The 25,491-nt window shown below is 45.5% G+C and overlaps 1 protein-coding gene and 1 long non-coding RNA gene across 5 annotated transcripts in view; one reads left to right on the top strand and one right to left on the bottom strand.

Annotated features, from left to right (window-relative positions):
• The window catches only part of PAG1 (phosphoprotein membrane anchor with glycosphingolipid microdomains 1), a 111,664-nt gene that overhangs the window by 80,587 nt on the left and 5,586 nt on the right, over positions 1 to 25,491 (bottom strand). The gene's annotated exons all lie outside the window — the stretch shown is intronic.
• On the top strand, positions 11,417 to 24,801 carry LOC109444203 (uncharacterized). Of its 4 annotated transcripts, none has more exons than XR_016021663.1 (5): positions 11,417 to 13,222; positions 14,041 to 14,260; positions 15,938 to 17,638; positions 18,019 to 18,149; positions 22,645 to 24,800. It is a non-coding gene; the product is annotated as an uncharacterized LOC109444203 (long non-coding RNA). The 4 variants fall into 4 exon arrangements; XR_016021664.1 differs by having other exon boundaries at positions 15,938 to 17,328; positions 22,645 to 24,798; XR_012491851.2 differs by having other exon boundaries at positions 15,938 to 16,115; positions 22,645 to 24,790.

The following is a 25,491-nucleotide window of genomic DNA, read 5'->3' as shown; positions in this document are numbered from 1 at the left end:
GACACCCACAGCATTGGAGGAGCTGAAATCTAGCTCTGGAAGCTGTTCACGAACCTCAAGTAGGCACGCACGGAACAGAATACGCCTTCCCTGGCATTTCTCCAATCACTAATAACGAGTATTGCGCTTACTTTCTTTGGTGGTGGTGAAACCCTAGCCCAGTCTCAGCCTTCTCTGACCTTCCCTTCAAAGACACCATGGATTAGCAGCAAGATGGGCAGGAAGAGCCCACAGACTGATCCCAAGCAGCCTTTCCGTTCCTGAACTTCGCCCCCTCACCCCCAGCTTCCCTCAGCACTAGTCAGGAGCCCAGCCTGGAAGGCTACTGTTTTCACAGGATCTTCAGTCATCCTTCGATCCTAACACTGTTTGTGCAAACAGGCAGCCCCACCTGTCACCTGCTCCTTGATGAGGAGGGGAGGAGGGGGGAGAAAAAAAACCCACCCCCAACACACTTCTGATTATAATACAGTTTGCAATACCATTATCCTCCCACAATATTGAATGACTTGAGACACCATTGGTTCACTTCTGTGTCTGCTGTATAAGGAAAATGCGCCAAGTACCACAAAGCCCATCTATATGAATGACTTATGCATCCTTTCCTCGTGGTAAATTCCCCTTCTGTGAGATTCTTTTATTTTAATTTCCTGCCAGGTCAACTATTTCAGACGAGTATCTGAGAATCAGGAAAGACACTCAGACTTGGGCCCCTGAAGAGAGAGACGAGGCCTCTTAGTTGTAAAACCGAAAACACCTTGAATACTTAAGAGAACCAGACGCAGAAGAAATATCTCTTACAATGTATACGATGCAACATGAAACCAAATCCGTTTATAAGCACCTCACGGAAACGCCAGATGGAACCACCGGAAAGGCTTTAGTAAGGAACATTAAAGTAACTGTAAGTAACCATGAAGAAAGTCACAGCATAATAATAATAATATTCATTATTAGTGACTTGAGAAACGCCAGAGGAGGTGCTTGTATTTTGTGCGTGCCTGTTTCATGCTCGTGAACAGCTTCCAGAGCTGGATTTCAGCTCCTCCAATACGATGGGTGGTATTGTAGTCTTCAGTTTGACTACGGCACGTTCTCTGTAATCATGGAGGTTTTCAGAAATGGAACTTTAAGGAGTTTATAATTAGGGAAGATAAAACCATACAAGTTGCTAAAAGGAAGAATATTAAAGCCATGAGAAAGAAATGTGGCTTATAAGAAAAATATTTTATTTATTATTATTATTATTTTTTATGAAGCAATCGAACGGCTGCATGCACTTTAAAGAATGAGTCTCATTTGGGTAGATGAGGACGGGTGGAGACCATGGTCCTAGCAGAGGTGGCAGCTGTAGCAGTCATGAAGCCAAGGGTAAAAATCACACATTCAAGTGCTGGCCCTATATCGCACCAGCGAGCCAGAGGCGCGCAAAGCCTCCCCGGAAGGCCTATGATTTGGTAGACAGCTGGGTAAAAATGCTACTTTCCTCTACTGTGTTGTAAGAGAAACCATGGTGCCACACAGCGATAAAAAGGTGGCTGATGGCCGGCTGCCTTCTCCGGGGAAAGTGCCTGAACTTCCTGAGGCCCACACCTCAATCCACAAAGATACTCAGAGACCAAATCGAATGGGCTGAGAGTGCAGACATTAAGAAAGAGCTCAGGCTTTGCAATCAGCCTGCCCAGTCCAAATGTGACCTCACTACGCATCAGGCAAAGTATTTCACCTCCGTTGTCTTGGTGTCCACGTCTCTAAAATGGCATTGACCTCAGAGGATAGAGGGGATTCAACAAATATTAACTATTTTGGACACCTATGATCAATATAACAGAATATCTTGCCTTCCTTCCCAACCCCCACCAGACGAAGAATAATTTGACTTGAAAAGAGGCAATTTCGTACTAATGTCTTCCTGAATTTGGATATGGAAAGTTCTTGGCAGTATGACATTGAATCACGTTTTCAAATTGAAATGATCTGCAAGAAATAAAAAGCTCCTCACTTTCCTTCTTTTATTTTTTAACTTTTTGTTTATTTATTTATCTTTAACTTTTAGATACGTGTAGACTCGTCTGCAGTTGCGTGCAATACAGGGAGAGCCCATGTATCCACTGCTCAGTGTCCCCCGACGGTAACTCCTTGAAACACAATAGAATATTACAACCAGGATATCGATGGTGACACAGTAAAGCTACATCTCCATCAGCACCTGGATGACTTCTGCTGCCCTCCTGCAGTCACGGCCGCTTCCCTCTGCCCCTGCCCCATCCTCACCCCAATAATCTGGTCTCTAGTTCTAGAATTTGTCACTTTTGAGAGAAGGTTATATAAATGGTACCATACAGTCTGTTACCATTTCGGACTGGCCTTCTTCACACAGAATTCCCTGCAGATGTCACACACATTGCCGCACAGGGGTGATAGCTGATTTCTTTTCAATCCTGAGTAGGGCTTAGCAATAGGTAGAGACGCCACGTGGCACGGACATACCACAGTTGGCTTAGCTATTCGTCACTGAAGGGCATCCCAATTGTTTCTTGTTTTGACTGTGACAAATAAAGCTACTAGAAACATCCATGGAGAGGTTTGGGTGAGAACATAAGCATTTATTTCTCTGGGATAAATTACTGGGTCCTATAGTAGCTTCATGGTTAGTTTTTTAAGAAACTACCAGTTTCTCCACAGCCTTACAAGCATAGTGGTGTCACTATTTTTTTTATTTTTTATTTTAGCCATTCTTATAAGTGTGTAGTGATATTTCAGTTTTGTTTTAATTTGCATTGTCCTAATGGCTAATAATGTTGAACACCCTTTCATGTGTTTATTTACCCTCTTCAGTGAAATGTGTATTTCTTTTGTCCATTTTCTAATTGCATTGTTTGCTTCCTTTTATTGTTGAGTTTTGCTAGTCCTTTGTTAGACACACATGGTTTGCAAATATGTTTTCCCACTTTAGCTTGACTTGTCATTCTCTTAGCAGAGTCTCTGGCAGACCAAAGTTTTAAGTTTCGGTTACGCCCAATTTATTGAATTTTTCTTTTATCGATTGTGCTTTTGGTGTCAAGTCTAAGAACTTTTCACTTTTTACCTCGCTCTAGATCCTAAAGATCTGTTCCTATATTTTCCCAAGAGTATTGTATTTAAATCCATGAGCCATTTTGAATTAATTTTTGTTAAAGATGTGAGACAGATCTTTTTTTTTAACATATGGATGTATAATTGATCCAGCACTAGTTACTGAAAAGCTTAACTTTCCTTTACTGAGTTGTTTTTGCATCTTTGCAAAATTCAGAATACCTTTCTGTGGTTTATAAGCCACACAGTGCATGGTATTCTGAAACAGCAGCCCAAAGACACTAAGGCAGCAGCTTAAAATATCTCACATGTATAAGCTTACAGACCTGGAAGTCAGAAGACCCACTACGTTCCACCTGGAGGCTCTGGGGGAGAATTCGTTTTCTCGCTTTTCTCAGCTGCGAGAGGCTGCCTGCAAATCCGGGCCGCATGGCCTTTTCTCCCTCTGCTTCCAGCAGCACGTCTGTCTGGCCCGTCTGCCTCCCTCTTCTAAGAACTCTTGTGATGACATCGGGTCCACCCATATGATCCAGGATATTACGCTTCCCCCCTGCCCCAATCCTTAAATTGATCACCCCTGCAAGTTCTTTTCACTATGCAAAGCAATGTGTTTACAAGGTTCTTGGAATTGTACTGTGAATACCTTTAGGGGCCACCATTCAGCTACCGCACTTAGCTTCTTGTATCTGTATATTTATATCTTTTGCCATGTTTGGCCGGGTTGCAGCCATTAGTCCTTCAAGTACTTTTTTAGCCCCATCCTCTTCTCCTGGGATTCCAACGACACGAATGTTCCATCTTTAGTTACAACCCCACAGGTCCCTGAGTTGTTTTCGCGTTTTCTTCTATTTTCCCTCTTCGTTCAGATGGGATAGTTTGTATTGTTATGTCTTCGAGGATGCTGATTCTTTCCTCTGCCCCCTCCATCCTGATGCACAGACTATCCACTGAGATTTTTATTTTGCTTGTTGTCCTTTCCAGTCTAAGACGTCCTCCAGGTTCTTCATTCGATTTCCTGTTGATTTGCTGAGACTTCCAATTTCTCACTGGTACCCAGCACGTTCGTGACTGCTCAATGAAGCATTCCATGATGGCTGCTTTACAATCTTCATCAGAGGATTCTAACATCTGTCATTTCAGTGTTGGTCTCTATGGATGGCCTTTTTCTCATTCAGTCTGTGATCTTCCTGGTTGATGGTACGATGGGTGATCTTTTAAATTGAAACCTGGACATTGGGGGTAGTGTGGGACTCTGTATCTTACTTACACCTTCTATTTTAGCTTCCGTCCTCTGGTACCACTCCATCCGGGGCAGAGGGAGACGGTGTCATGATTGCCAGGTTGGAGAGAATCCGGTTCCCCACCACACCTCCAGTGACACCTGAGCAAGGGCCTCCCGCTTCCTGCTGGGCAGGGGGGCGTTTTGATGCTCCACTGATAACTTCCTGTCTGCGTACTGCTTCCTAGTGCCCCACCCAGTGGTCGGGAGGGGTGGAACTGCAGACTCTTCATGTGGTTTCCACTCACACGGGGTGGAGGTGGCAGGTTTTGTTGCTCCTCAGCAGGAATCAAAGTCCTGGCTCCCTACTCCTCAGCCTTTTGTGGCATCACCCAGTGCCGGGGCTGGGTGCCCGGACACAGCCTGACAGGGGTGGACATCTAGGCTTTCCACCAGCCTTAGCTGGCAGGTGGGACCACAATTAGTTATTTCTGTGTAGAGTACAGCAGTTGTCTAAATGTTCACTGTCTTGCTAGGTGTCCCTTTTCTGGTCCTTTGGCAAGAGGAGATAGGCTTTGCCATTTTTTGCTGTTGTCACTGTTTTATGTGTTCCTGTTGGCGTTTTCTGACAGCCGACTTCTCCAAATCTGGGATGTGTGAGGCAAAAAGAAAACCCAGGTAACTAAGTGTCACATCATCCCTTCTGCGTTGAGGTCCGTACCTGTTCTGCCTTTTCTCCTCTGGTCCCAGCATTCTTATGTTTGTTTCATACAGTGTCCAGGGTTTGCAGCTGTACTTTGTGGAAATGACAGGGGCAGTTACGTCTACCCCATCTGCCCAGAAACAGAAGTGGTCTTTCCTTTCCTTTTGAGGTTAAAATTAGGAACCTTATCAAGCAAGGAAATTGCATTTACTATGTTGAAAAAACTCCATCAAGTAGGAGCAAAAGTTTACATGAAATCAATTTTAAATGCTTATCAAATAACCTTAAGGAAAACTTTAAAAATGTGCCATGGTATTTAATCCATAAGAAAACCAATTTACAAGAAATATGTTTAAATATTCTCAAAAACTACTCAAATGATTTCAGTTCATTTTTCTTTTCAAGATAATGCAAGAAAAAGAAAGAAAGGGACTTTTTCTATATGGGTGGTGTTTTGCAATAAATTATCCAGAAGAGTAAGGTTATTGGTTTGTTTTTTTTCCTACTTCAGTAACTATTTGAAAGTGTTTTTGCTAAGACGTCTGTAAGAGGTAGCTTCACAGGTCTTAGGTATGACAATATTTATATTATCTGAAAGCTTTTCTCCCAGATGACCTCTTTATAGGATTTAAGAGAAGCAAATGTATGGTAAGGGGTAGCAGTCGTTACCAAAGAGAACACAAGGTTCTAACATTACATCTATTTTCCTTTAATCCACCCTTAATTTTAGAGGAAATGGACAGAGTGGCAAAAGCCCAGCTAAAATACACTGAGATGAAGTCTGTTTACAGCAGAAATGCTTCTTCTTCAGCCTTTTTTTTTTTTTTGGTTCAAAATGAAAGGTTACTCTTAAGAAGAAACTTAGTTCTGAAAGGGCCAGAGTCAAATAAGATACAGTGAGTAGTAAGAGACAGACAGGTAAATTAGAATAAACTTCACTTCGATGAAGACACTGGAAAACAATCTAAGAGTAGCTCTGAGTTCAGACAGCTGGGCATTTATGTGGAGCTCTCCTGGGAAAACCAGGATCCTGAACTCCACTTGCCTATTAGAAGCACATGGCGATTCCTCGGCGTAGACTCTAAATTCACCCCATGACTGCCTCACACAGCCATCTTCTCCTCCCCGGGTGAACAGAAGGGAACTGCGTGGTACAGTACCCCGTGAAGTGTAAAATGAAGATTAACAAGCCAGTCTGCAGATTTAGCAAAATTAAGCTTCATCAGCCAGCTTGATTCACAGCCAATCCGGCCGAAAGCATCCTAGAAAGAAAACTAACAGTGAAGTGACAAGTCGCACAAAACATTAACTCAGAAGCTTTCCAATCATGAAAAGGTGCATTGTGGGATTCGGGGATCAACCAAGTCCATTACTTGAATAACAAGAGTCCATTCTGCACTCAATATGCAAATCCAAAAGAGCCCGCTGGCCCCTGGAAAATCTGCCCAGGAAATAAAACACAATAGAGCCCTACCCATCTCCACAGGAGAGAATTTACCAACGAGCAGAAATGAGTAAGATGGTGTTGTGATTTATTTTCCCTCTGTCTGAAAAGCACACGTGAGACATCTGGACAGACCTGGGGTGTGGCAAAAGCCACCTCCAGCGGCCTGAGACCTAGAAGACTGAGCAAGTCTGGGGTCTGTTTAGTCTGAGTAAGTCTTCCACATACAAAACTGAATTGTTAATACAGTCAGGTAAACTTCAGTGCACAGTCAATATTTGGAGTCTTTGAATGCTGAAAGCTATAGCATATCTTTTGGTCCATTATGTTTCTTTGTTTTACGATTTTTTTTTTTTTTTATATATATACAATTCTAATTCCTCTAGCAAGCAGTCATGGTTTTTAATCTGGCTGGTTTACATAGGCCAGTTAACAACAGGATTTTGCCTTATTTAATAGCTATCAGATAGTCTGAATCAGAATTTAGAGCTGAGAGTATTGCAACAAGTCATCTAGTTCATTTTCCCATCTACAGGCTATACTCACGTGGTTCAGGCCCAATGTGAGTAGCTCTGACTCTCGCTGATAAGGAAGAAGAAAAAGAAACATATGAGTGTGTGCATGTGTGTGTGTGTGTGTGTGTTTACTTAAGCCTATATCTAAGTGTCAGTGTCTCCTAGTCTAAGAATAATTCATCAACAGCTCCCCTTAAAATGCTTGAATACTATAATTCAAAATACTAGAGCCAACTAGTTGGTCATGTAATTATTAGATCCTACCGCACACTGTACGGAAACATCAATTTCTGGTAAATTAAACAATAAATATGAATGGCAAAACCATGACACTTTAAGGTAATATAGACGGTTTCTTATGACCTCAGGGTCAGAAGGGTTTTCTGAGGACACCGAATGATATAAGCTCCATTCTTTTGTACATGTATTTATATATTTATGTATAAAACATATATCCTTTAAAATACACATTATTCTTTTGTATAAAGAGACTACTAAATTAAACTAAGTTAAAGTTAAGATCTTTAAAGTTGGGGGTGGGGGGTGGGAGATGAAGGTAAGGGGGATCAAATATATGGTGATGGAAGGAGAACTGACTCTAGGTGATGAACACACAATGGGATTTATAGATGATATAATACAGAATTGTACACCTGAAATCTATGTAATTTTACTAACAATTGTCACCCCAATAAATTTAAAAAAAAAGATCTTTAAAGTTAAGTTCTTTGAGAACATACCAAAAAAATCACTGAATTGTACACTTTAAAAGGTAAGCTTTATATATCAATTATATCACAATAAGGCTGTTTTGTTTTTCACTTTTTTAAGACATCTCATAAAAAGGATGCAAAAGTAAGAGGAAATATTGGAAGCACATAATAGCAATAGCATAGTATCTGGGCTATAGAAAAATTCCTACATATCAACAAGAAAAATGCAAACAGTCTCCCCCCAAAGTATATATAGGCAAAAGATACAGAGAGGCATTTGACAGGACAGAAAGCGCAAATTGCTCATGAATGTAAAAAAGCTGCTTCACTTCACTGGTAATCAGGGAAATGCAAATTAAGACCCACAATAAGATATCCTTTCTTATTCCCCCAGACAAACAAATTAAGTATGATAATGCTGGGTTACAGAGTAGAGAACGCACACCAGACTCTCCTAATATGCTCCTTTTACTGGAGAAACCGGTATTAGCAAAGTGTCTTGTGGCCCATTAATATGAGTGTATCTATAACTGCTGGTACACAATTCCACTCCTAGGTATATATCTCAAAGCAAGAGTCAGCAGACTGTGGCCCGCAAACCAAGAGTAGTTTTTCACATTTGTAAGGGATTATAAAAAATAACAATAATAATAAATAAGAAAGAAAAAAGAAAGGAAGGCAGGCAAACAGGCAGAAAATCCAAGGGAGACCACATGTGCCTGGCGAAGCCGGAAATATTTACTACCTGGTCATTTACAGAAACAGTTTGCTGAGCCCTGTTTTAAGGAAACCCTTGCACTTTCTTAACACTGTGCTCACAAGAGAACAGAATGCCAAACCCAGGTGTCTGTCAGTAGGAGACGGGCTAAATCAGTTGTGGAATATTCATACAACAGACGACTTCTGTTCAGCAATGAAAATAAAGTACAGCTAGATGCAACCTACTTGAACCTCAAAAAGAACTGAGTGAAAGAAGCAAGTTGTAGGATACACAGAGTATGATTCCACTTACACAGTTACAGCACAAGCCCTGCCAACGTTTCAGGGCTGCGTGCACGGGAAGTGGAGCTGGTAAGTACCTCGCACGCAGGACCAGGCAGTTGGGTCTGTGGCAGTGGGGGAAGGGACCCCCAATCTGGAGAGTGGCACTGTACTTGGTCACTTACCAGGACAGGCAGCCAGTTCTGGTGAAGACACAGAGGAGGTTTTTTATGCTGCCCCCCAGGATTTTAAGAATTTAGGTGGTTATAGGAAAGGGGGTGTATTTTAGTGCCATTGTGTTCCTGCCAAAATATGTCAACGATCAGTGATGAAACACTGATTTAAGGCTTAAAGATTCTCAGGACCAAGAATGTACTCTGATTTTAAGATACTTCAATGTTGACTAATTGCCTCATGTTTCATCAAAAAAGAACTTAATATCTATTATGTCAAGAGGGCTTCAGATGGGACAGGCGGGCGTGCTGCTTTGATTATGTACTACCGGCAGTTACATACTAACTCCTTTCTAAAAAGGATGTGACACAGCCTGAGTGATTTATAACTTTGGGGAAAAAATGTAGCAGGCACAAGAGAAACATTGTGTTGTTACAGTAGTTCATTAAAATGCAACTAGGTATTGATGTTATTTTTAAGATTTTTTAATCCCGCAAAGTCCATTTCTCTGCAAAAGAATAGCTCCTGGAATGAAAACAACAACAAATAAACACACAAAAAAGAAACATTCCACAATCATAATTAATTGGGGATTTTTGTCACTTCTCTATTTTTTGTCACTCTATATTTTGTCACTTCTCTCTTCATCTACATGGATGAGCCAGGAGTCAAGCAAGCAGCTAGCACCTGGGGAGATAACTTAATACAATTAATTTTCAAAAAGTCCTGAGGGGTGGTCACAAAGTCTAGAAATCGTGACTACATATAATAAATGGTATACTAATGTTACCTTACAGCCCACAATATGTTCTAGAAAATACATGCCTTTACAATTGTAAAGTTTCCAGACTTCACAATCTACAAAATCAACACTTAAATGCTTTCACTGCAATCAGAAAAGCTGAACTCGCCTCCCTTTACAAATCTGCCCTTCTTTAAACCACAGTGAAATCTTTAGTTTTCTTTTCCTTTCAAGCTTGCCACTGAAGTTCCTCTTTTGCTTACAGATGCATTCAGGCACGGATGGGGGGCCATTTTGCTCTCACAATACAATGTCTCTGCCTTGCATGCTATGCACCCCCAGAGGTGGCCCTGAGCCCACCTTCCACCGTCAATGATAGAAATGAAACTGACCACCAATATCAAGCAACCAAACGTCCGCCGGGGAAACCTCTACATGAAAATTCACCTCTCTGGACAGTTACCCCCTCCAGTGGCAATGCACGCCCGATGGCTGCTGATGAAGATAACCTCAGGAAGGGGTGTGCACCCTCTAATGATCTGTCACCATCAAAGGGGCAATCTACGCTGCCACATCATGGTGTTGTCTGAAAATAAAAACGCCTGCCTTTGCCCTGCCGACTCTGCATGTGTAACAGTGAGGCTGCAGGGGGGCCCGAGCCCCTCCGTCAATGCCAACTGTGCTCATGCTGAGACAGGCCAGTCACAGCTGCAGTCCCGGGGGCGGTGGTGGGAGACACATGCTGAGGACCCCACCCCACCGGGGCAGGGGCCAACAGAGCAGAGTGGCAGTGCATGACAAGGGGGCACCCCGCTCTGGGAGAAGGTTTTCTTTCTCCTTTTAAATGCTCTTCCTCTCTACATATTCCCTAGGGTGGTGGGGCAGGGTGGTGGGGCAGGGTGGTGGTGGTGATATGAGCTGAACTGTGTTTCCCCAAATTCAGGTGTTGAAATCCTAACCCCCATGACCTCAGAATGGGACTGTCCTTGGAGACGGGTTCATTAAAGAGGTGATTACGTTTAAATGGGGCCCTTGGTGGGGGGCTGATCCAGTAAGATGGGTGTCTTCATATAAAGAGATTGGAAGACACAGAGAGACTCTTGGGGCACATGTGCACAGAGGGACGATGACAAGAAGACTTAGTGAGAGGACAGCCACCTGCACGCCACGGAGAGAGGCCTTGGAGGAAACTGACCCTGCAGACGCGTGGGCCCTGGCCCTCCAGAACCATGGGAAAAGCAATTTCTGTTTTAAAGCTAGTCTGTGGTGTTTGGTTAGGGGTGCCCTGGAAGTAAGGCCAACCTAAACTTTATCATAGAATTAAATCTTCCAGATAAATGCACTCAATATGCTATCAACAGAAGAAAATAAAGCTGGAAGCTTCCTCACACTTTCAGATGAGGGCAGGCAGGCAATTTATTTAAATAAATGTGTTTTCACGCCAGCTTTTAACCAAGATTTCTAATTCTCAGTGTGCTTTTCGCGCAGCCACCCTCCTCCAGCTCTTCAATACCATTTTCATAATTCTCGGCTCAAGAGGCACTTAAATAAATCATGGCAACAGAAAGCATAATTTTCTGTGAGGCCTAATGGGTGGCTTTTTAGGCCTATGGGTGATTGGAAAAAAATTAAAAATGCTACACCAACCCTCTTAACTAGTATAGAGAAAAGGCAAAAAGAGACCCAGAAAACTCTATGAAGATCAAATCTCTCCTTTGCAATATGCAATATACACCCGCCCCCCCCCCACCCCGGACTTAACTTCTGCCTTTAAGGAACAAAAGTAAACTTTTCTTTCAGAAAAGAAAAGCGAGCAAAACAAACAAACAAACAAACAAAACATTTCTGGTTCTGTCTTAAGATGGGACAGACATATTAAGTCCTGGATTTGAGAGAAGGACCATGTTCATTCATAAGGGACATTAACCCATAAAAGTTTTCTGACTGTTGCAAGGTGACCTCCCCATTTTCAGGCACGCATGACACGGCTATCTACAAAAAGGGACAGATTGCTTTGCAGTCACAACACGCTCCAGCGTGTGACCTTGGGCCAGATGCTTAATCACACTGAGCCGGTTTCCTAATCTCTAATCTGGGGAAAACACACTGCTCTCACAGGGTTGCTCTGAGAATGAAACGGGATACTAAATAAAGGGACAGCCCGGTGCTTAGACACAATGTTCCTTAAAAATTGGTCCCTGGACTCTGTGCCTCAGATACCGGGAGGCTTACTGACGGAAGCCTTGGGTCCCGCTCCACGTCACCTAGGCCGGGATGGGTCAGACATGGGCATTGTAACGAGTGAATTAAGGCTGTGAGGCCCGATGCGGGCGTGGCCAGAGGACAGACAGGAGCCCACGGCCAGGATGTCCGCATCCAGCCTGCTGCCTGTTCTGGCTCCAGGATCTGAGTTCTGGCCGAGGCCCCAGCGTCCCTGCCTCTGGGTCCAGCTCACCATCTGTGCTGCTCCAAAGCGATCTTCCTAAAACACAAACCTGCTCCCTGCACCAGAGCCCCCACCCTCAGCGTTCTCTCCCAGTGGCCTCTGGCTGCTCTGGCCAGGCTGCTCTCTGCATCCAGCCAGCCCTGCCGGTTCATTCACATCGCACCTGGAATGTCAGCGCTTCGGAACAACCCTCCTAACTGCCTGGTCACGCCCAATAACGTCAGCACACTTGACCTCTCCGCCTAGAACCTAACACCTGCTGGCTGATGTGGCTGTTTCCTCCCACCGCAAGGTCAGTGTGTGGAGCGCGTGCTAGCCATGGCCTAGCACGGTGCCTGGCACACAGTAGGACCTCCATAAACGTAGGCAGCATAGATAAACACAGCATTGAATCACTGACCTGCACACTGGGAGCATGAGGCTGACAGAAAGTCACGTTTCTTACATGCAACAGGACACCTGGGGGGGGGGGGGGCAGGGCTTGCTCTGGGCAACACATGCGCTCAGAGAAAGTTGACAGAAATCCAAGTTCTGTCCACTGACCCATGACAGAAAGCGGGCATCTGAGCCATTCCTATAGCGTCACGGAAGTTTGCAAAGCGAAGCGTTTCTTTTTCATCTTTATGTGTTTGCACAACTGGGTTTCCCATGAGTTTCACATGGGCTCTTTAGAACAGTTAGCTGTGTGGACTTGTTGTCAATTCCAGAATCACCTCACTTAAACTTTCCGACTTGCTGATAAAAATGAAAGTATTGTCTTTGGAACAACACATCCCGAACAATAAAGCAGCAGGGTCCGGAGAGAACTGGAAGCTCGCTCGTGTTCTAACCATTCTCGGCCCCCCTGGGAACAGCCGACGGAGCCTGCGTGGCTCTCAGCAACACAGACATGCATCCCGGACAGGCAGTCCCCACTGAGAAGGCGCTTGTAGCGAGGACGCCCGAAGGCCTTTCTGCCCAACTCCTGGGATCTTCGCTGTGTAAGGGAAGAGCAGAGACCCACGGGCATATTCAGAATAAAAGGAAACTGTGACTAGATGAAAGTTCAGTTTTCACAGCGGCCTCCTCCCTCCCACTCATTCAGGAAAATTATATTCTACACAGTAGTTTCCCAGCCAAGGCCCTGCCACCCATCTTTCTCGTCAGGGAAAAGCAACGTGACAATCTCCACTTTGGAACTTTGATTGGTTCTCCTGCGTGCTGCGGTCCGGTGAGTGAGTGTCAAGGGGGTGACAGTAGACGAGGGAGGTGGGCACGTGGCTTGGTGTCCAGAGATTGCAAACGGGAAGGATGGAGAGAGTTGGCTGAAAGGCAGGAGGCCAAATGCTGAAAGGAACGCCAGGGCTTGGTAGCCAGCCTCCCGAGACAAGTACACCCTTGCCCCAAATGGTTTCTGGCCTGTTGGGGACACATGACGCCCCTTCCCCCCGGGATTTACTAATGAGAACACAGTCCAAGGGGGAGAAGTGGTCCCACCAACAGGGTGGTGTAAGTGCCACTTCCAGAAACCCATTCCCGAGCTGAAACCGAAAGCCAACAGAGCGATGAGACGCTGTTGTTCAGTGTCTTATCCTTTTTCAACCTTCCCTGAGCCTCCTTCCACAGTGGCTGGTTGTCTGCAGTGACAGACAGGTGCCATGCCCTCTACACTGGTGGTCCTCAGTGATGGTGGCATCGCCTGGGACGCTTTCAAATGCCACCAAGGTCGAGCCCCCCCAGGGCACATAATCACAATCACACAGGGACTGGGGGGGGGGGCATCACCATGTGTGAAAGCTCACCCACCGATGACCTCAGCCGCCAGAACCAGGGCTGCAAAGGCAGCTGGAGAGAAAGAGGGAGACGAAGGTGAGAGGGACGAGGTGGTCCACGCCGACACCGCGGGAGAGCATCCCCAGAGCACAAAGAGGATGGGGGGCTCTTTAAACGAGGGAGAAAGTGCAGCACTGACAAAGGGAGGCCCCCGGGAGCTCTCAGCTCTTTAACAACAGGAAATGTGGTAACAAGAAGCCATGTTTGCAAACGCAGGAAGACGCTTGGCAAGAGGAGACAGGTGCAAAACCAAGACAGGAGACGTGCAGCTCTTTAAAGCTGGGAGCGAGGAAAGAAAACGATACTTGCAAAGAGGTGTGAGACGTGTGAGGAGACGGTGAGCTGCAGCTGGAGGAGGAGGTGCGTGCCACCGAGACACCCAAGAAGACAGGCTGCGGCAGGAAAGGCCGGTACGTACTTCCCCGACCAAATGGCGGTGAGTCAACGTCTTTTCACATTGGTGGTTCACCTTTAGATGGAAATGTTGGTGTCCCACTTGAATCAATTAAGAAGTTGGCGGGGGGAGTAACAGATAGGAGCAGTGTGGTCCCTCGTAGCTGCTCCTGACAGCCTGTCCAAGAGCCCAGATTCACCACCCCTCCACTCGCCTGGATGTTAGCACACACGCCCTTTAAGACCTTCTTTCTGGCAAGACGCTGTTTTGAGTCTTCTGAAGGCAAAATTCTCGCATGTCCCCATAAACACGCAACTTTCCTCGGACGCGCATGCAACACTACGCTCTGCTGTCTCCTCTAATTTGCAGAAATTGGGTCGCCTGGCTCATCAGTGGATTCCATGATCTGTAGTGTGTTCAGCCTAAGTGACATCGCCATGAAAGCATGCATGGTCACCTAGGACAAAAGCAAGTTTCACTCGTGGACTGAAAATACAGGGGGTGCTGAAAAAATGTATGCACATTTTAAGAGAGGAAAACTGTATTAAAATTGTCATACTCAATATATACCGATAACAAAAGACAACTAACTACAAGTCACGTGTGATGTCTGCAATGACAAGAGGTGCTCAAAGTGGTTCCCATCAGCATCCAGACACTTCTGATGATGGCCAACTACTGCCTGAGCAACGGTGACCAAAGTGTCCACGTGGAAACATTTCTTTTGGCACCCTAGGTATTCACTCACATTCTTAGGAGTGCATGGAAACCAATTAAAACCTACGGCCAGACACTTACAATTTTCTGAGTGCCACCACTGGAATCTGAAAATTAACAGACATGTGGCATTTATGGTTAAAAGACTAACAAGGCTTGCTAATACCATCAGGCAAATTATATAAGACGATCGTGTAGCATGTGTAACAAATTGGAACAAGTCTGAAATGCCTTACTTTGGATGGGTGTCCCTATTTCTAAGTGTGAGTCCAGTAACCCCACGCCATTTTCTTCACGTCTTTTCTTTCTTGAATTTGAAATCTCTTCATCTCAAGAGAATTGGCTCTAATGGACTCTCTACTTTGGTTTTCATCTCCTTCTATAAGTTGTTTAGTTTTCACTGCCCAAGACTTTTGTGATGGGCGTGAAGGGGGACCCAGCATGAGTCTGGGGCTACCTGGAATGACAGCTGCCATGGTTACCTTAGGAAGTTTCTTCAAGGATGTCTTTTGACCCAACAAAACCGTCTTCACCATCCGGGACCCTGGGCCTGGGGGGCTGGAGTATGTGAACATGGCTGAACTCCAGACGTAAATAGCAGGAAGGGAAACCTCACACCACAGACGGTAGGTCTGGCTGGACATCACACATCCATACCTGGCCTGCATCCACTGACGCTGAACAGCGAACTTGGCATTTTGTCAAGTCTGGTGGGAAGTTAATGATGTGAAAGAAAGACAAGTACACCCACAGCTAAGCTTTATGAACATGTGTGCGGCGGGGAGATGGAGGGCGGGACTGGGAAAGAGGAGGGAAGCAATTATTTGAAATGAAATATCTTGGGATACGTTGAGACAGGCTCACAGACCTTTTTCCACAGTTCTGAAATGCAAAATTTCTGAAAACAGAGTTTCTTTGTTACTTTGCTACCCAAGGAGTTTGCTCCGAAAACTGCCGTGAACTGACACGAGATTTATTTGGTCTTTTCCTGTCCAACTAAAGGTGAATATTCATCTACTTTGCTACAGGACTTACTGTGTTTCCTGAATCCCATGGGAATATTACATGACATACAGTAAAAAAAACTGTATTACCTTTCGAAAAGCTGAATTCTGAAAGACATTGGGCCTCAACGCGTTTGGCTAAGGGATGGTTGATGCGTACACAATTCCCCAGACAGGTGAGCTCTCTGGAGTTAATCCTGAGGTTTTTACCTGACCGCAGCTTTCCAGTGATTTCTATGACATTATTATAGTAGACAGATTCACCGGGAACAGAACAGGACAAAGCTGAAAAAACAGGCCTTTTTTATACCCCAGACCTTTAATGTAGCACCTGTGTTACAGTCAACACACGTGCTTATCTTCTCCTTTCTCGCATTTTCACTTTATTCGTCTGAGAGTTCTGACCACTAAGTGTACCCAAACCTGCACAGTAACGCGCGTCTGGCACAGGTAGTGGGAAAAATATAAACATTCAAACAAGAGACTTTTATGGCATGTAAATTATCCCGCAATGGCAAGGTTAAAAAAAACCACACTAATATCTTACATTTCTGATGTAACGCTTTTTATGTCAACACCGCCTCTTTTTTTCCTGATGTTTCAAATTAGTACCAATTCAAATGGAAGAATAGGAGGGCAAGAAATGGGACCTATTAATGATTAGTAAGGGAAAATGAGAAATGTCACCCACAAATGACACATTTTACATCGAGGCAGAGAATATGATTTCTTCCAGCTATTCCCTTATAGTTAGCGAGTGAAATCTAAAGCATTTCTAATTTTCACATGTCGTGTAGATCTCTCTAATTACAGGGTGCATTGTATTAAGCAGTAGCATTTTATTTCCCAGTCATCTTGCCAAGAGAGTGTAAACTCCTGAACGCTGGGACTATGTCACAGACTTCACTGTAGTATTTTCAGGACTTCATAGGTGTTCAAGAAATGATTATACCAAACGCAATGATTTCTTCACTAGAACCGTCTAACACATTTGCTTGCATAATATAAAGCAAATGAAACAGACATTCCCTACCTAGATCAGGGTTTCTCACGCCAGCACTACTGACATGCTGGACCAGAGTCCTCCCTTTGGAGGCTGTTTTGGGCACTGTAGGATGTATAATAACGTCCCTGGTCTCTACCCATTGGGTGACAGTAATAACCCCTTCCCCAGTGGTGACCATGACTTCAGACATGGCCAAATGCCCCCTGGGGGGCAAAGCTGCCCCTGGTGGAGAACCACAGCTGGACACAGAGTATAAGACAGATCAAACTGAACTGACGCTTCCACAACACCTTTCATGTTCTCACTTCCTGAAGCTAGTGAGGAACATCGGGAAAGAAAAGGCATCTGACGAGCAAAGGACGATCCTCTGACCACAGGCCTTGGTATGTTCTGGGGAGATGAAAAGGGCAGGAATTGTGTTTTTTTCTCTTTGTAACAGTGCAGATGCAGAAGGCTTGTTCTCATCCAAGACTGACAATTATCAGGACATGTGGAGCTGTGAAAATACCCACGAGAAGGGGCCAGACGCCAAACGGCCTGTGGCTATAAAACAGTATAAAGAAAGCATGTTTGTGGCCAGCTCCGGGCTGTCTATTGCAGATTATAGCTAGAACAATTTTGAAAATGCTACTGGATATTTATTAAAAGAAAAGATCCATAACAATTCCATTCCTGACATGCTACTATTAGCAGGTAACTCAGGCGGGTGGAAAGGTTAAGAACCGTGGTGGCAGAAACCATTAAATTAAATGTAAGTTTAATACTCTGGTGTTTTATTTTCCTCAACAACCAGAGTGGTTAGCAATCCTGGTCCAAATGCCCCATCACAAAGCCTGCGAAGCTGTTCTCCACGTCGTAGGCTTTTAATGAGATGCCAGGTTTTTCGTGTCGATTCTACCTGGGCCGTACTGAGTACTTCCCGTGATATTCAAGTTTAAGAGGTCTATTTTGGGCAGAGTGACTATTATATAATAAAGCAGGAAAAAAAACACTCTTCACACCCTCCAAATATGTTTAAATATTTATCAAGATTCATAATACTTGACTCCAACACATCTTTCCTTTTTATTTAGGAATACAAAGGAGGAAACTTCTAATCGCAAAAGCAACAATTTGGGTACCATAAGCGACACCATACTAGCTTTCAGCGATTTCTGGATTTCTTATCAACCTGTTACATATAAGAAAAAGCCACAGTAGACAGGTACGTGTCAATTCCTAACATTTGGAAAGGAAGCATATCTTTTTAAATCCTGTTTGTGAAAACATTTACATTTCTCTCTGTGTGCCTATTCAGTAAACATAAGCAGGCTGAAGACTCTGAAATAGTAAGCACGTCCTCCCTAAATCCACGAAGAGAACGAAAATACACAATATGCAAAGGCGCTCTATTCAATCAAGCCCTCACTGTACACATAATTATGGTATTCAAATCAGATGACTAATTTAGACATGTTCTATGGTGTCAAGGATACATACCATAAAAATGGCTGAATAAAATTCAATAGGAAGAAAAAAGAGGCAAAGGCAATTTAATTACTCTTTTTTTAGAAAATGAAAATGCCTGGTACATAATATTAAAATATATACTCATGGCAAAGTTAGTAGGAAATGCAGCTTCATTATTCATCTTGGTAGAGAGCAATACACACAGCAGTGACAAGTCACCGCCACAGAATACTAATTCTGAACCCTCGATTATCATTTTTTGCATTTGGATAAAATCGGGATACATGAGGCATGAAATGACCAAATTAATTTCCATGTTACTTGACTTGCGTTTCCTCACATATTATTATAAATGTAAAAATGCAATAAAATCATCTAGAAAATTCCATATTACTTTATTCTGTTATTTAAATTTTCGTATGCCTGTATTGTGATTTCTCAACTTCACTGCACGAGCCCACCATGAGTAACGATAATTACTAGAACTAAGATGATTGCCTAATGTTTCTATAAAACTTTAGAAAATTGACAAATGTATGATTATTTTTAAAAAATCAGCACTAATAACAAAAGATCTGCCCACCAAATGTCACAGATGTATAAGCCCTTTTGGATTCAATTTGTCCTACCATAGCTAGAATGTAAAATTGGCACCATAAAGCTTGAAATTGAGATTTAGGGATAAGCGCTGGTACCAGCATTTTGCTGCTTTGCTAGAAATTGCTTTTATCTGGAAACTGTCATTTAGCAAGGCTGAGAGAGAGAGAGAGAGAGAGAGAGAGAGAGAGAGAGAGAGAGAGAGAGAGAGAGAAAATAAAGATAAAGAAGCCAAAAGGTAAATTTAAAATAAGTAAAATGTAGCGTCATAAACTTTTCGGTCACAAATTTCCAAGAACATGTCACGATTCTAACACGACTGCATATTAATAGCTAATATCTGCTGGAACGGTAGCAGCATTACCTAAATCATAATTATAGAATGTCAGGAGCCAAAACACAAGTTGTAAAACTAAAATAAACCCTTTAGATTTATCCTGCATCGTCTTACACTGCTTAAGCAAAAGACAAACGCTTTAATCTTTAGCATTAAATGGGTAACATGATAGCTGCTTTGGCAAGATAAAGCAAGCTGCATCACTTAATGTATTTGGAGAATTCAAGAAGGATATCTGTCGTGCGGGGGACCCTGCTCGCTGCGCCATTTGTCGTGCTGGGTGTCATGCAGGGTCTCTGGTCCCGCTCCCCACATAACGCAGGATATGGTGAGGCCAAAAAGGAACACACAAGGAGCCATAGATAGGGGAGTCATACTTAGTATATTCTCGCCGGCGGCACTATACTCTCACTGGAGGCTGGATCCACACTGTCCGCAACCAGCCATCCTAACTGCAATCCGCGCTTGCCAGCCCAGCCACCATCTTCTTGCTAGCCCCCATTTTCTTCTCTTCTCTCCCTCTCTCTGCTAGCACAGCCACAGCAGTTATATTAGTGGCCAATGGCTCACTGGTTACAGCTGACGGCCAACTAGCCACAGCTGATGGCCATGCAATCACAGTTGGCCATTTACTACCTGAGCCAACACCTTTCTATGTGAGGCCGAGAGCCTGGAAACTTCTTTCTGGGGCTCTGCCCCCACACTCCACCCCTACAGGCTCTCGCCTCACAATCTACGCGACAAGCGTCTTCCGCGAGGGGACCTGTGCGAGGAGCCTGGGGGTGAATGCAATATCCTGGACACAGCCAGGCTCTCTGGGCACAGCCAGGGTTTCTCAGGGCACCACCAGTGCTTCTGGGCACGGCCAGACTTCCTGGACTTCTTAGGGTACCACCTGTCTTCCCGGACACAGCCAGGGTTTCTCAGGGCACCACCAGTACTCCTGGGCACAGCCAGACTTCCTGGACTTCTTAGGGTACCACCTGTCTTCCCGGACACAGCCAGGGTTTCTCAGGGCACCACCAGTACTCCTGGGCACAGCCAGACTTCCTGGACTTCTTAGGGTACCACCTGTCTTCCCGGACACAGCCAGGGTTTCTCAGGGCACCACCAGTACTCCTGGGCACAGCCAGACTTCCTGGACTACTTAGGGTACCACCTGTCTTCCCGGACACAGACACAGCCAGGGTTTCTCAGGGCACCACCAATACTTCTGGGCACAGCCAGACTTCCTGGACTTCTTAGGGTACCACCTGTCTTCCCGGACACAGCCAGGGTTTCTCAGGGCACCACCAGTGCTTCTAGGCACGGCCAGACTTCCTGGACTTCTTAGGGTACCATGAGTTTCCCCGGGCACAGCTAGGATTTCTCAGGGCACTGCCACTTTCTCTGGGAACAGCCACACTTCCTGGACACAGCCAGGGCTCTCAGGGCACTGCCACTCTCTGTGGGCACAGCCACACTTCCTGGACACAGCCAGGGCTCTCAGGGCACTGCCACTTTCTCTGGGAACAGCCACACTTCCTGGGCACAGCCAGGGTATCTTCAGGGCTCAGCCAAACTTCCTGGACTCAGCCAGGGCTCTACTCTCTCTGGGAACAGCCCGACTTCCTGGGCACAGCCAGGGTATCTTCAGGACTCAGCCAAACTTCCTGGACTCAGCCAGGGCTCTACTCTCTCTGGGAACAGCCCGACTTCCTGGGCACAGCCAGGGTATCTTCAGGACTCAGCCAAACTTCCTGGACTCAGCCAGGGCTCTACTCTCTCTGGGAACAGCCCGACTTCCTGGGCACAGCCAGGGTATCTTCAGGGCTCAGCCAGACTTCCTGGACTCAGCCAGGGCTCTCAGGGCACTGCCACTCTCTCTGTGCCTCTCAGGGTACCCTGCTGGAACAACAGCGACTCACAATCAAGGTGCTTACATATTCTCAATGGCGGCCAGTCAAGAGACAAAAGCAAATATCCCCCAGTTCCACTAACAACAGTTCCCAAACAGTCAAGCGGTCCATTAAATTAGGGATGGAAGGCAATTCCCCATAGTCCATAGTCATTCACCAGGGCTGTCCTGGGGTGAAGGACGACCTTGACCTCACCCTCATCTCCCACGGAGGACTCAGCAAGCGTTACCTCCTGGGACTATAAGTCCTGCATCCGGGCTGCCTGAGCAGGAACTTCCCCGGCCCACAGGGCTGCAACGACCTTTGCTTTCTCCGGCCTGTGCTGGTTGGGGAACCGTCCACATCTTTCCACCTCTCCACGGGGCTCCATCTCTCCAGCAGCTGCATGGCTTTTCCTGTGCCGGTGGGAGAACCGTCCACGTCCTCCCACCCCTCCACGGGGGTCCAGGTCTCCGGCAGCTGCTCCTCCTGGTCTTCCTGAGACTGAGTGTTCATACACACAAACTGCTCCACTGTCCTTTGGAGAGCTTTGGCTGGCACCATACCCTGCTCGCTGTGCCACTTGTCGTGCGGGGGACCCTGCTCGCTGCGCCATTTGTTGTGCTGGGTGTCATGCAGGGTCTCTGGTCCCGCTCCCCACATAACGCAGGATATGGTGAGGCCAAAAAGGAACACACAAGGAGCCATAGATAGGGGAGTCATACTTAGTATATTCTCGCCGGCGGCACTATACTCTCACTGGAGGCTGGATCCACACTGTCCGCAACCAGCCATCCTAACTGCAATCCGCGCTTGCCAGCCCAGCCACCATCTTCTTGCTAGCCCCCATTTTCTTCTCTTCTCTCCCTCTCTCTGCTAGCACAGCCACAGCAGTTATATTAGTGGCCAATGGCTCACTGGTTACAGCTGACGGCCAACTAGCCACAGCTGATGGCCATGCAATCACAGTTGGCCATTTACTACCTGAGCCAACACCTTTCTATGTGAGGCCGAGAGCCTGGAAACTTCTTTCTGGGGCTCCGCCCCCATAATATCATAAAAGGAAAACCATAGCTTAAACTTAACGTGGCCGATTTTCAGTTCATGTACACACACAAAACGTTTCTCACACACAACAGTCATTGCAACAACTGGAAAATAAATTTCCCTTGTAGCACCAATGGCAAATTCAACCATAATAGCTTTGCAGTTTAAAATACTGAATCCTTTTATTTCATAACTCAGGTGCTTTTTGTAAAGCGTTTAAAATAAGAAAAAAGATGTTCATTTGTGAGAAAAGATTTTCCCTCTCAGTCTGACTTAATCACACACATTTGCATCAAATATAGCGACTGAGGCCAACTCAGTTTCTACTGTCTTTGAGCAGATTAATAAAAAACAAAATCTCTTAACTATTCCACCCCCTAATTTTTCTTTAGCAGCTGTTCATGAAGATACAGGCACCGTGATGGCATGGCAAGAACCCAGAATTTGAAGTCAGAATGCCTCAGTTTGGGTCCTAGCAGCTCTGCCACGTACTTGCTGTTACCTCTGCAAAGTTGTCTGAACTCTGCATCTGAGTCTCCTCGTCTGTATAATGGACGTGATCCTGCCTCTGGGTCAAAATTAAAGGACAAAATGAGCAAGGACTGAGATGCATGATATTAACTCAAACACATGGTAATTTTTTCCCACCATTCCCAAACACTCTGGTTTGTCTATGACGTAAGGAGGCCTCTTTTTATAAGACAAATGAAAATGATAGGAAACAGTACTTAATATACCTCAAAGAAACCAATGAGCCTATAAAAGGATTGGTACAAAGGTCCAAACCCTCTGAAGATGCTATGGTCATGATAAAAGCTTAGTTTTTGTAAACTTGCCCGGTAATGTCATGTATCACTTTCCCTTGCAGTGTGCTCACTCATGCATACAAGACATGCCAGCTTTGGAGAACCAAGCACTTTAGGCACCAAGAAAGTGGTTCTTTCATTTTTCCCGCTTTCCCAAGCACGTATGCCCTGTTGTCAATGAAGGAGAAAAATGAATGAAAAAGGAAAGCAAGAAATGACAATTCTATCCTATACCCAGCTTGAGAGCCACGCTCATGAGTTTATTGCTTACTTCTTTCCTTTACCCCTATCTCCGCCCTCCTTCCACATAGTAGGTCTTCATGTTTACTGACAGGCACTGAAAGCCATATGAGAAACAGCGTCCATCATCTATGGAGATACAAGCAAGTTAATAGACCTGTGTGTCCCGTTGCTCCCTGCCCTTCTGCCCTCTCTTTCCATTTCATTCCTCTTCTCAAGCGGCCCCCTTTCTATCGTTCTGCTTAGCCTCTGGCTTCTGCCACTTCCTCTCACTGCCCCATCTCCTTTCCTTCTGCCTGCCACCCTGGCCGGCATGTTTGCTGCCATTCCACACGTTCTCCCGGGCAGGTCCCAATCTCAATAACTTAAAAATGCGAACCTAGATTTCCAGCTCAGCCTCTGTCCTGAATTCCAGAACCCCAGGCGGCTGCAATGCCGACTGAACCTGAGCCTTACATGTGTCACCCGGTGCCTCCCAGCACGTAAACCCACAAATGAATCCGTCATCTTCCCCTGCAAACACGCCATCCTCATGCTGTCCTCACCAGTGGTCCCTCTGTCCATCTAATGACTCAAGCCAGAGCCCTGGGCGTCACCCTTAAACTCTCCATCCCCTCCCCGCTCTCCCCCCCTCCTCCTTTCTCCCTTCCCGTCAGTCTGAGGTCAGACCTTAAATCGGCACTAGGCTTCAACGGCTGATTTACAGGCTTCTCTTTGCTGCCCCTACCCTACCCCCAGCCCCATCCATTCTTTACAAAACACCCAGACAGACCATTCTAGAAGAACAAGCTAAAAGTGCTCAAATTTGTCTGGACAAACACGGACCACAAGCGCCGCTGTGGGCTCCAGCCTCACCCACCGCCCACAAGGAGCACCGGTCACATGGAAGGGCCAGCTGCGCACAGACAGCCGCCCTGACAGGTCCCTTCACTGCACTGTTCTCTGCTCCCTCTGCTCAGAATGGTTTCTGCCAGCCCACTCCATCGGCAGCTGCCATCCCCTCCGACTCGCTGTCCAGACTGGGATCCAGCCGGACCTCCTCAGGGAGAGCCACCCCCTCGGAGAGAGGGACCCCTGCAGAGCCCAGCATCTTTCAGGCACTGGTTACAATGTACGGTGCATCGTTTCCCCTCAGGAGAATGACATTCCTGAGGGCAGTGACAGGACTCTCCTTATGTCTCCGGTGCACCATCCAACAACACGCCTAATACGAGATCAATAGACGTCGTGTGAGTGCAGAAACGAGCCCATATCACTCCCACTAAATTTGACTCTAATGCTGCCCAGCTGCCGTGATGGATTATGTGTGAATTTGAGGTTTGCAGCTCTCCTCAGAAGCTGTCAGGGGAAAACATAATAATAATAATAATAATAAGGCTACTCTTATTACTGGTCACAATTCCCAAATGCTGACTGCAGAGATTGTGGTGTCCTGTGTGTAGCTATGTGACAGACTGGTTTTTTTTTTCCCCCTAAATTAAAAAAAAAAGAAAAAAATCATTGTCTTGTGTGGTTTCATTGCCTCTGACTAATAACGTGGGCTGCCTCAAAATGAAAGTTTCCCCATAGCTTCCGTGTGTTCATCCACAGTGGGGGTGATGGACGGATGTGTGCTGTTGGCAGGGAAGGGCTGGCAGAGCAGAAGGGACAGTCAGTAATGACAGAGTCACCAGTACAGCGAGACCAGATGCCCCAGCACTTATCGGGTCACCTCCATGCCTTAGACAATACATTCACGGAGGGGCTTTCGTATGCAACCTGGGGGCTCCCAAAAGACTCCCTTGACAAGACAGCAATGCTGACCAAGTCACACCTTTTGGGACTTCTAGAAAAATCAGTGCTGATCACCTGAGAATGAGTACGTGACATGAGATGGAGGAACTGAGTCCTGAGAAATTGGAGAGGAAGGTACAACAGGTACAACTGATCAATTAAAACGTCTTTTTTTTTTTTTTTTTACTTGCCTACTTCGTAAGGTTCTTAAGGTTTCAAATGCTCTGAAGTAAAGCCCCCCCCCACTCCTCCACCAGTGAGGCCAAATTTCCCTGTCCTTTGCCGTAAGATCTACACTTAGAAAACTGAATTTTTCATATAAGTTTTCAGCCACTCACTGGTTCAAAACTTGCACGATCCTATAAGAGCACAGAGAGGGAATGGCTGAGAAAATAAGATATGCTAAAATATTATGACAAC

Source organism: Rhinolophus sinicus, chromosome 7 (genome assembly GCF_057876585.1).
Source record: "Rhinolophus sinicus isolate RSI-liver-muscle chromosome 7, RSI-T2T, whole genome shotgun sequence".
Classification (NCBI taxonomy): domain Eukaryota; kingdom Metazoa; phylum Chordata; class Mammalia; order Chiroptera; family Rhinolophidae; genus Rhinolophus; species Rhinolophus sinicus.
Note: the sequence above shows the minus strand (reverse complement) of the source record. Positions and strands in the feature narration are given on the sequence as shown.